The sequence below is a fragment of the Eriocheir sinensis genome, chromosome 67 (genome assembly GCF_024679095.1).
Source record: "Eriocheir sinensis breed Jianghai 21 chromosome 67, ASM2467909v1, whole genome shotgun sequence".
NCBI classification, from domain to species: Eukaryota; Metazoa; Arthropoda; class Malacostraca; order Decapoda; family Varunidae; genus Eriocheir; species Eriocheir sinensis.
This window is the reverse complement of record NC_066575.1, coordinates 1618909-1630386: the sequence shown is the minus strand read 5'-3', so window position 1 is coordinate 1630386 and position 11478 is coordinate 1618909. Positions and strand designations below refer to the sequence as shown.

At 48.0% G+C, this 11478-nt stretch overlaps 1 protein-coding gene across 5 annotated transcripts in view; it reads left to right on the top strand.

The window, feature by feature from the left end:
* Positions 1 to 7438: 7438 nt before the first annotated feature.
* The window catches only part of LOC126987903 (adenomatous polyposis coli protein-like), a 129416-nt gene continuing 125376 nt past the window's right edge, over positions 7439 to 11478 (top strand). For 2 of the 5 annotated variants that reach the window (XM_050845409.1, XM_050845405.1), the window contains exon 1: positions 7441 to 7516. The gene's annotated coding sequence lies outside the window, so the exon portion shown is untranslated. Of the gene's footprint in view, positions 7527 to 11478 lie in introns of all 5 variants that reach the window. The other 3 variants (XM_050845406.1, XM_050845407.1, XM_050845408.1) reach the window with 3 other exon arrangements.

Below are 11478 nucleotides of genomic sequence, written 5' to 3'. Positions count from 1 at the left end.
TCTCCTTCCTCTCCTTTCCTTCTTCCGCTTCTCCTTGTTTGTTCATTTCTCCTTCCTCTCCTTTCCTTCTTCCGCTTCTCCTTGTTTGTTCATTTCTCCTTCCTCTCCTTTCCTTCTTTCTCTCTTTTGTTCATTTCTCCTTCCCTCCTTCCCTTCTTCCACCTCTCCTCTTTTGTTCATTTTTCCTTCCTCTCCTCCCCTTCTTCCACCTCTCCTCTTTTGTTCATTTTTCCTTCCTCTCCTTCCCTTCTTCCACCTCTCCTCTTTTGTTCATTTCTCCTTCCCTCCTTCCCTTCTTCCACCTCTCCTCTTTTGTTCATTTTTCCTTCCTCTCCTTCCCTTCCTCTATCTTTCCATTCCTTCTTCCCATCTTTACTTTCTTCCACACTTTTCTTTCCTTCCCATCCTCCATCTTTCCATCCATCCTTCCTCTTCCTTTTCTCTATCCTTCCTTTCTTCTTCCATCTCTCTTCTTCCCTTCTTCTCTTCCTTCGTCTCTCCCTTCCTCCCTCCCTCTCGCCCATCACTTCCGCCATTATCCAAGCAGTCACGTCTAATGAGATAAAGATACATAACCAACACTTCTTTTCCTCCCTCCTTCCCTTCCTCCCTTCCTCCCTTCCCTGCTCCTCTCCCTTTATCCTTTTTACTCTCCTCCCTTTCTCCTCCCATCCGTGCTCATTTCCTCCTCTTCCCTCCTTACCTCTTCCTCCTCTCCCCTCCTTACTTCCCTTCTTCCCTCCCTCCCTTCTCCCTTCTTCACTTCCCTATGCCAGTGTTTATATATTGGGGTGAGGTAATAGGAGGGAGGGAGGGAGGGAGGGAAGAAGAGGAGGAGGAGGAGGAGGAAGAAGAGGGGCGGAACACGAATTAAATCCTCTGCTACTTTCCATTCTCCCTCTCTCCCTTCTCTCCTTCTCTCCCTCTTCTCTCCCTTTCTCTCTCTCTTCTTCCCTTGGTGAACTGGTCGATACAAACTCAGTTGCCTCCGATCGATTCCAGCAACACGGAACAAAGGGAGTGGCTGGAGGAGTGAAGGGGCTCGCTTATACCTTCCTTCCTTCCTTCCTTCCTTCCTTCCTTCCTTCCTTCCTTTCTTTCTTTATTTATTTATTTATTTCTTCCTTTCCCTTCCTTCCTTATTTCCTCTCACTCCTTCAAGTTTTTATTTACTCCTTCCTACAGTCTCTTCTTCACTCCCTCCTCCTTTTCTCTTCATCCTCTTTTTCCTTCTCTTTCCCTTCCTCCTTCCCTTTCTTCCGTCCTTCCTCTCTCTTTCATTTGATTTATTCCTGTTTCCTTCATTCCATCCTCCTCTTCTTCACTCATATCTTTCCTCCTTTTCCTTCCTTTCCTCCTTTTCCTTCCTTCCTTCCTTCCTTCGCCTTTTTTCCTTTCTTCCTTCCCTCTTATTCGTTTCCTCCTTCTCTCTCTTTCTACTCTCCCTTCATCCTCCCATGACATCCTTTTACTTTCTCCCCTCCCATCCCGTTCTTTAAACTTCCTATCTTCTCTCCTCCCTTCCTTTCCCTCTCCTGTCTTCCTCCAGGTGTTGGTACTCCATTCAGGTCACTTTGTATAGCAAGGAGAGAAAGAGAGAAAGAAGGAGGGAGGGAAGAAAGGAAGGAAAGAAGCTAGGTAGTAAAGTAGATGGAGGGGAGGTAACATGAAAGAAAGATGGAAAATAAAATAATAAAGTAGAAAAGCATGAAGGAAAGCAAAGGAAGAGGGAAGAAGGGAAGAAGAAATGAAGGTAAAAAAAAAAAGCAAGTCAGGCCAGGAGTAAAAATGGAAATAAGGAAGAAAGATGAAGGAAATTAGGGAGGAGAAATAGGAATGAAAAGGTGATTGAAAGAAGATAATGAAATAACACGGAAGGAAGTAAGGAAAACAGGAGAAGGAAATTTAGGAGGAAAAGTAACGAGGTAAAGGTGATGAAAAAAAGGAATGAAGAATTATGGGAAAACTGAGGAAGGAAAGTAGAAAGAAGAGGTGAAGAATGGAAGGAAGGAAGGAGAGAAGAAAGAAAGAAAGAAAGAAAGAAAAAAGGGAGGAAGAATAAAAAGAAAGAGAGGATGGAAGATAAAGAAAAAAAAAAGAGAAAGAAAGGAAGGAAGGCTTTAACTCTACATGTATTAATTAGTTAGTATTTATCTCCCAATTATAGAACAAATTGTTATTATCTAAAGTTACTCCTATGATTGCTTACTTGATTGTGTGCATATTTGGCATTGTTTGCTTGGAGCCGTCATTGTCTGCCTGGGGTTCGCATGCGGGGTGGTGGTGGTGGTGGTGGTGGGGTGGGGGGTGGGGGGGTGGGGGACGCTTGACACCCCTGCACTTTGTTCTGTCAGGTGTGGAAGATAATTGTGTTGGTTTATTAGTTTACTTTTTAAGGCGGCCTGTTCATACCTCTGTTCTTGTTTTTCGTGTTCTTCTTGCTCCTGTTTTTGTTCTTGTTTTCTTCATTTTGTTCTTGTTATTTATGATCCTCCTCCTCCTACTCCTTCTCATCGTCATCGCTTTCATTATTTCTTTCTCTTCTCTTTTCTTCCTCTGCTTTTTCTTGTCTGTTCTTGTTCTTGATCTTCTTCTTCTTTTTGTTCTTCTTGTTCGTGTTCTTCTTCTTCTTCTTCTACTTCTTCTATTTCGTTTGATCTTTTCTTTTGCACTCTTCTCTACATTCCGACCACATTGCTATTGTTATTATTTCTCTTATTCTTGTTTTACTATTTTTACTATTACTATTTTTATCATTACTACTACTACTACAACAACAACTACTACTACTACTACTACTACTACTACTACTACTACTACTACTACTGATGAACACACAACTCTGCGGTCATGAGTGTTTACGCCAATCTTGTCCGACCTTGAGATTTTGCAACTTTTCCCAGCAATTTCCGAAGAGTTATTGCTTGTTGCGTGTGTGTGTGTGTGTGTGTGTGTGTGTGCGTGCGTGCGTGAGAGAGAGAGGGGGAGAGGGAGAGAGACTGAGGCCACGCGATGCAATGAAAGTTCCATATTCATTTATTTATGTATTCATTTATGGTAAAGGAAACAGCTCCCGGGCCAATACAATAAGCATACATCTGCGAATAAGACAAAAAGGGGGAAGGGAGGCCAAGCACCGTGACTTAACTAATTCAAAGAGGAAAGAGGAAATCGAAAAATAATAATAATAATGTTTCGATGCAAAGTTGCCAGATTGTCGTACTCAGCCTCTTATATTTACCGACTTCCGACCCCAAAACTGTCTCGTGGACCCCAATAAGGAGATTCACTTATAATTATCGTTAAAACAGTTAATTCCTGATGTTTCTTGGCAATAGTTAGGCGTCAGAAACCGGTAAATACTATGCTCTGAGTACGACAATCTGGCAACGGTGGTTCGATGTCACGGAGAAATAAGAAAAGAAAAAGAGAAGAGGAACAAGACAAAAAGGTATTCGTCTTAAGGGAAAACCTAACACAGTACCATTACCCTTAGCCCTTAGCATCACCCTTAGGTCACCCTCACTCTTCTATGCATGACCCCATCACACACACATAATGGCGACGGCTACTCAAACACACCTCCAGGCCCTTCTAACCTCACCCAGACCATTCCTTCCCCTCGACACCCGTCTAGACCTGCCCTCAGCCTTCCCCTATCCTTTACCCTCTCCCATTTCTATCTACTCTTCTCAGTCTATCTCTTTGCCCTCCTCCCCTTATTCCACCCATTGCCTCTGTCTCCATCTCCATCCCTTTCTCTATCCAATCCACATCCTTTCTTCCTGTCCAATCTCCTGCTGCTTTTGTCCCCTTCTCCATCCCTTGTCATGTCCTTTAAACTTCGTCCTCCCCCCTGCTCACCCCCCTTCCCTTAGTCCCACATTGTCCCCTGTCCAGTCCAGTCCCACTATTCATGCCCCCACACCACTCACTGTCCCTAGCTTTACCCTTTCTCTTGTCCTGTCCGTCCCCAACTTGTCCATTCCTCATTGCCTTTTTTTCTGCAGTCTGCCACTCTGGAGGATTTTCCGGCCTTTTCAGGACACTCGACTGGTTACAAATAGTTATTTTCACCTGAACGAGGACATCATATAACTATAACAATATTCAGGCATATATTTAACTGGAAAACTAATCACGTATCAGTGTAGTAAACATTTTCAATATGATTTCCACACGTCCAGATAGACATTAAGCAGAGGTTGTGAAGAATATTAATGAATTTCTACCAAGTTGTCAGAGTTTGGAATTTATATTCATGATGTAAGGTAGCACATGCTTAATATATTTTATGGCTATAATCTTTCTTCATAGTAATAAGTTCATAAGTTATGTTAATTTGTTTCATGAATATTCTTATATATATGAACGCAAAAAGCATGACGAAGCACATCATACATCATTTGGTTGTATGAATATTCACAAATATGAAGGGAAGAAGATTAAATTTAAGCCTTATATAATTCGTTGTTTATAGGTGATATGATTTGCTGAGCCCTGCCATGTCCCCTTCCTTCCTTCCCTTTCCATCCTGTTATTCCCTCTGCCTCCACCTCCCGTCTATTTCCCCTCTCCACTATTTCTTGTCCTGTAGCGTGCTCTTCCCTCTGTCCGCTCCCCCCTGCCCTTCCCTTTGCCCCCTCTCTGTTTCTCTCCATCTTCATCATCCTTCTGTCTCCCGTCCATTCGCTCTCCCCTTCCCGTCCCTCTCCAGCATCATCTTCCTTCTGTCTCCCTTCTCCGTCCTGTCCAGTCCAGGCCCATCCCCGCCCCACCCTCCCTGCTCTGCCCCGACCCATTCAGCACACCCTCCTTGCCTCGGGGCGGTTAGGTAATGTCCATCCTCCTCGCCTCGAAGGGTTAGGGTGCATTTAGGTGGAGGAGGAGAAGGAGGCTTGATGAATATGGACAAGAAGGAAGAAAAAAACGAAGAAAAAGACGAGAATGTGACGTGGAAGATAAAGGAAAGTGAAGGGAAGTTTGAGGAGGAGGAGGAGGAGGAGGAGGAGGAGGAGGAGGAGGAGGAGGAGGAGGAGGAGGAGGAGGAGGAGATTATTGGAGTAGTGGTTATATCTCACGTACACATATCACGGGGCTCCCATTGTCGTGTGTGTGTGTGTGTGTGTGTGTGTGTGTGTGTGTGTGTGTGTGTGTGTGTACATGACAGGCTGTTAGAGGGACGTGTGTTTAAAGCTGATGGTTTGGTCTGGACTTTAGATAGACCAACTAAGCCCTTTAAAATACAGGGTCTGAGGTACGCCCTAAGTCTTTTATTTCAAAGCGTGGTCTCGTTTGTGTTTTGACAGCGTTTAATTTTGTCTTCGTAAAACCTTGGGAATAAGTGGTCTACTGAACCCTTTGAAACCTAGCAGACTTGTTTTTGTGGATACCTAAACCTTGTAAAATGTGTTGACTTCTTAATCAAACCCTTTGGACTCTGATTTTGTGTTTGTAGCTAAATTTAATGGAACGTGTTTATTATAACTTAACCCGCTGGAAGCTGTGGCCGAATACATTCCCAACCCTATGCAATGTGTGGTGTTCTGTATACGTAATCCCTTCCCAGCGTGTGGCGAGTTCGATCTCACTAAACTTTCGAAACCGGAGACCCTTCATCCGTTGCCCGGCCCTCCAATCAGAGCTAATGGTTGGAGCTCCCGAATGAGACCCTCCGGTTAAAGAAAGAGTTAGATCTATTATTCGTTTTGAAAGGATGACTAGTTTCACTGTAATCCCATACATGAAAACCCTCCAAGAAAGCGGCTTATCATGTATTTAATGGACATGGACCATTTTAAAAGTAATGTTTCTTATCCGTGCAATAAATCTTGAAAAAAAAAAGTATTTGTAGCCATATTTCACGTAAAGCTTTTTGGGAAACCCGTTTTCTTCACAAAAATAAGTCTAAATAATTTGTGTTGTACAACCGAGAGATTATAATTATGTAACATTAGATGGTTATTTACTCTCAACCACGTAATGTTAAGAATACTTTCCAGATTTCACGTGTGTGTGTGTGTGTGTGTGTGTGTGTGTGTGTGTGTGTGTCGGTTTTGTTTACGCGTGCATAATTCTGTGCCTCACTTTTTCCCTGTCCCGTAAGCTACAGTGATGGCCGTGTGACACAGACAGACGACCCTCCCCCCCCTCACACACACACACACACACACCGTCACTCAGGTATACGGCGCGTCGGGTTACGATCTTGTGGCGGTGACGCAAGGCGGTGATGTAAGTGTTGCGTGACCACCACCAGCGGCACCACCAGCAATAGTGACGCCGATAATTGTGACCAGACCGCCGGCAACACTTGGGGGCGACGTGTTGACTGACCGGACGACTGACTGAACGATTGACTGACTGAATGGTTAACTGACTGACTGATAGCTGATTGACTGATCTACTCATGTTCTGACTGATTAGATGCTTGACTGACTTGACTGACTGCTGATTTGTTGACAGATTAGCTGATTGCCTGACTTGCTGATGTTCTTACTGATTAGCTGATTGACCGATTTGCTGACTGACTGGCTGACCTCCGCGCTGATTGCTGATTGGGGAAGGACGTAGAAGTGTTACGAGATCGAGTGTTGTGCTGAGAGAGAGAGAGAGAGAGAGAGAGAGAGAGAGAGAGAGAGAGAGAGAGAGAGAGGAATGGGAATGAGATGGAAACAAAAACAAGTGGTGGAGGGGACGGGCCGGCGGGGGGCCTCACTCCCTGCATATATTTGGACCCTTTGAAACGGCCACGGATTGGAGGACGTTGCCACGGTCAGGCTTTTATCTGTCTGCTGCGGGACTTTTTGCGTAGATACCGTCACCATAACTATCATTGCCCCCATCACGCCGCCCCGCCACCATTAGCGCCGCCATCACCACACACACACACACACACGGCATTCCCCGCCCCGCCGCCCCGTGTCGTTCCCCTTCAGAGGATCACTGGATTACTGGGATGCCTCGGCGTGCAGCGTCCGAGCCCCGCACGGACCCCAGCCTCGCCCCCCGCACCAGGAGGACCGCTGCCTCTCGACGGACCCCAGCAGGTGGCGGGATGCCCCAGCACGTGGGCGCCGTGGGGAGCGTCCCGCGTCAGCAGCGCGGCGACGGGGACGAAACAGATTGAAACAAACTCTACAAGTGCCAGGAGCAGCGCGGGCGGGAGGGAGGCAGGGAGCGGGCTGCCAGCCGCCCGCCCGGGCAGGCGTTGAGTGCCAAAATTTATGTGTTAACTTCGTATGCATATGTTTTGATGTTCCTCTGCGTAACGGAACCTCTTACGGAGACCACAGGGACGGAAGCGGCGTATGACGATGGCGTGGGGGGTGCAGGGCCCAGGGGCGGCGGGCAGGGCTGAGGGAGGGACGGTTTTAGCGGCTAGCGATGGCTGGCTGCTGCTGCTGCCGCCGCCGAGTGTTGGTGCGGAGCGGCCAGCATGACTCAGGCGAGGCAGTAGTGGCGGTGAAGCCCACGGGGCTGAGCGTGGCGGCGGCGGCGGCAGTGCGGGGCGATGGTGTGTTTGTGTATGTGTTGCGCTGTAGCGGCGACGGCAGCCGCCTTCAGGAGCCGCGGCCACACCTCCTAAGGGTGTTGTGCAGCGGCGGCAAGGCTGGTGAGGCTGATGCCACGATGCGAGGATGGCAAAGCGGTGGAAAACAGGGAAACGGAACAACAGTAACAACAACCTGACAACAGTGATGGTGTTAGTGCATTGCCCGCGTATGTGTGGATGCGGTGGGCGCTGTGCCGCAGAGTGTAGCACAGCGGCGCCGTGTGACGGTGACATCACCAAGCAGTGACTCTCGCGGCCCCGTGTGGCGGCGGGGCGGCGGCGGCGACTCACTGTCATGGTAACAAGCACGACAGTGACCACCACCACCTGGGGGGCGTGACCACTCGCGGCGGGCAGCGTGTGTGTGTGTGTGTGTGTGTGTGTGTGTGTGTGTATGCTGCGGAGTGGGGCGGGGCGGGACCAGGTGAGGCTCTGGTCATTCCTCCCGGAGTCTTGGTTTGCCAGGGGCGGGGCGGGGCGGGGTATGCAGGAGTGGAGTTGACGCGAAGGTGCCGTCGGAAGTAATTGTGTGGACCGGCGTTGTGTTGTGTGGTGTTATGTTGTGTGGTGTTGCAGTGCCATTATGTCACTCAATACCCGACGCATGCAGATTTCTACACCACCACCACCACCACCACCTCCACCACCACTTCCACCACCACCACTACTCTCATGACACGCACATACACCATACCCACGACACTCCACCCTCACTACCTGCGCCACCATACACCATACTTACCATAACACACCACCACCACGAATACCATCACAGCCATGCTCCACTCTCACCACCACCTTCAGAATTTCATGACTGCCCACCTCACTGACTCACCTCAACTCCTCACACACACACTCTACTCTATTTAGGAGCAGTAAGTAGCGGGCTTTTTTTCATTATTGTTTCCTTTTTTTTACGCCCTTGCACACACACACACACACACACACACACACACACACACACACACACACACACACACACACACACACACACATTTCTCCCGCATCCCATTGCTCCCCTCCCCCACTCCTCACAATACCCCAGTTTCCCCTCCACCTCATCCAAACCTTAATCCCATCCCCCCTTTCTCAGCCCCAGTTTTCCCCCACAGCCCCCGACCACACACACCACAGGGGGCCTTGGGAACCCCTGCAATGACGTCACAACAATCACCGCGGCAATCACAAAGCCAACAAACACGCGAGTAATTGCTCTTAATTGTCTCGTTGGTCTGACGGGTGGTAATGGGCGGCGGTTCCTTGTGGGTGACGGGCATTAGCGGGCGATGGGGGATAATTACCTGAAGAAAATGGACAGGTGAGGACGATAAATGCATTGAGATCCACACACTACCACACACCACGCTAACCTTGACACGCCCACCATCCTCCACCTCCACCTCCACCACCGCCACCAATTAAATACCTGAAGATATGAACAAGTGGAGACGATTAGGACATTAAAATCCAGGTAAAAAGGAAACAAAAAGATACTTGTTGAAAATAAAGATAGGAGAGAAGTTAAATAGGGAGGAAAAGTATGAATTGAGAGAGAGAGAGAGAGAGAGAGAGAGAGAGAGAGAGAGAGAGAGAGAGAGAGAGAGAGAGAGAGAGAGGTGAAGCAATGTAGGTTAGAAGGAATGGAGAAAGGTGTGAATTTATGAGTCCACAGGTATGGGTGCCCAGGTGTGGAATGAAGTCGTGTGGGGGATGGAAGGTTATGCATGGAAGGATTAATGGAATGAGTGAATGAGGTGGAGAGGTAAGTTGGGATGGTTATGGAGTGGAAGGGTGGAAGGTGTGATATGGTTGGGGAGGGATGTGGGATGTGAAGGTAGATGAGGTGTGTTTGAGGGGTGATTGGGAATGGCTATGATGGAAGGGGTGATGTGGTGGGGAAGGTTTTGGGGTGTTGAGGTTAATGGGTTGCGTGTAGAGGGGTGGAATGGGGAGTGTAGTTGTGATTGTGACGAGTGTGGGGTGCAGAAGGGGTGGAGGGGTGGATGAATAGTGTGTATGTGGAGAAAGAAAAGTGTACGCAAGGGTGGAGGTGGGTGTAGGGGTTGAAGTGGGTGTCTTTGTGTGGGTTGGTAAGTGGGAGTGGTTAGTGGGTTCAGGGGCAGATGGATGGGGACGGTAAGGGGGTGAGGGGGGCAATGGGGGGGGTTGTGGGGTGCTATTTCTGGGGGTGTTGATCCCCGTCTTGGCGCCGCGTCAACTCGTTAGTCAGACAAACAGACTGACCGATGGCTCTTGTTTGTGTGGGTAATGTGACCCCCCCGGAAGCTGACCCTCGCCTCGCCAGCACCCTTCACCTCCACCTCCACCGCCGCCACCACACCCATCAACACCACTAACACTTTCACCACCACCAACGTCTCCAACACCATCACCACCACCTACACCACTACCCACATGACTAGTCTCACCACCTTTTACCACCACTTAGGACTTCATCACCGCTACCACTGTCACGTTTTAAATCACTTCTATTCTGACTGACATTTAATATCATCACCATCATTGCCTCTCCTACCACTATACCTATCATCATCACCAATACTATACCCCACCAACTCTCAACACCACCGCTACTATACTCCACCACCTCCTAGGGCCACCACTCAGCACTTCCACCACCTCCATCACTCACCACCACCACCACCACCCTCTCCCTGACCTTTGATTTAGCGAGTGAGTCATTCTTGCAGGCAGGCACCTCAATCATCCATTCGATCTGACGTCTGTCTTATAATCCTTAAAGTAACATTCATTCAGCTCGCTTGGCAATTAGTTTATCGGCCGGAGTCAGTTAGTCAGTCATTCAGTCGGTCAGCCAGGCAAACAGTCAGGCAGTTAGCTTATCAGTCTCACTCATCCAGCCAGCCAGTCAGTCAGTCAGTCAGTCAGTGTATCGGTCTCTCAGTCATCCATTCATCCATCCATCGATCAAGCCAGTTAGTCAATCAGTTTATCAATCTTTCTGTTAGTCAGTCAGTCAGTCAGGCAGTCAATCTATTAGTCAGTCAGTGTATCAGTTCTTCAGTCATTCAGTCAGTCAGTTCGTTAGCCAGCCATCGAGCCAGTCAAACCAATTAGTCAGTTTATCAGTCAGTCAGTCAGCCAGTCTTATGGTAGTCAGACAGGTAGCCAGTCAGTCAGCCAGCCAGTCCGTCCATCAGTCAGACCGGATGTGCAGCCTCCTCACTAGGAAGGGGTAGGTCGGCATGAGAGTAACCTTTGAGCGATAACTGTTCCGAGGGGCGTGTCACTTCAGCGGGCCAAGAACAACACTACACTGCCCCGAGGAGAGGCTCACCAACACGGGGAACAAGGCGAGGCAGGGCAGGAACAGTTTTGTCGAGGGAACATGAAAAACCTGCTACGGAACACCAGTGACGGGTGACAGCTGAGAAGGGTCATTGCTAGATTCGAAACAGCTATCATTTAATTCGACAAGCACCGAAACCACAAACACCGCGGCTAGGCAAGGAACGGAGAGCGAGTGCCAGCTGGAGATGATATTGTTGATAGTAGTTGAAAGCTGGCTAATGAACTATACTGAATCTTTGAATGCATCCTAAAAAACACTTCTATGCAAGTCACAACTACTATTTAACATTTGCCAAGTTGTGAAAACCGAAAGAGAACATTATTTTGACTCCTTTCCTCTGTTTGCCACAATGTTTTACTCTTTTTCCTTTTAGTTGTATTCTGTTTTCCGTTTAAGCTACCTCCATTTCTTTCACAACAGAGGAAACAGCTCAAGGGCAAAAAAAAGGAAACAGTAATGGAAAAAAAAGCCTGCTACTCGCTGCTCCTATAAAGAGAATTCAGAGGAGTGGCCGAAAGCTAGGTCAGTTTCGGTAAATATAATAATAAACACGAACAAGTGAAAATAACAAAGAAAAACGGCTCACTTA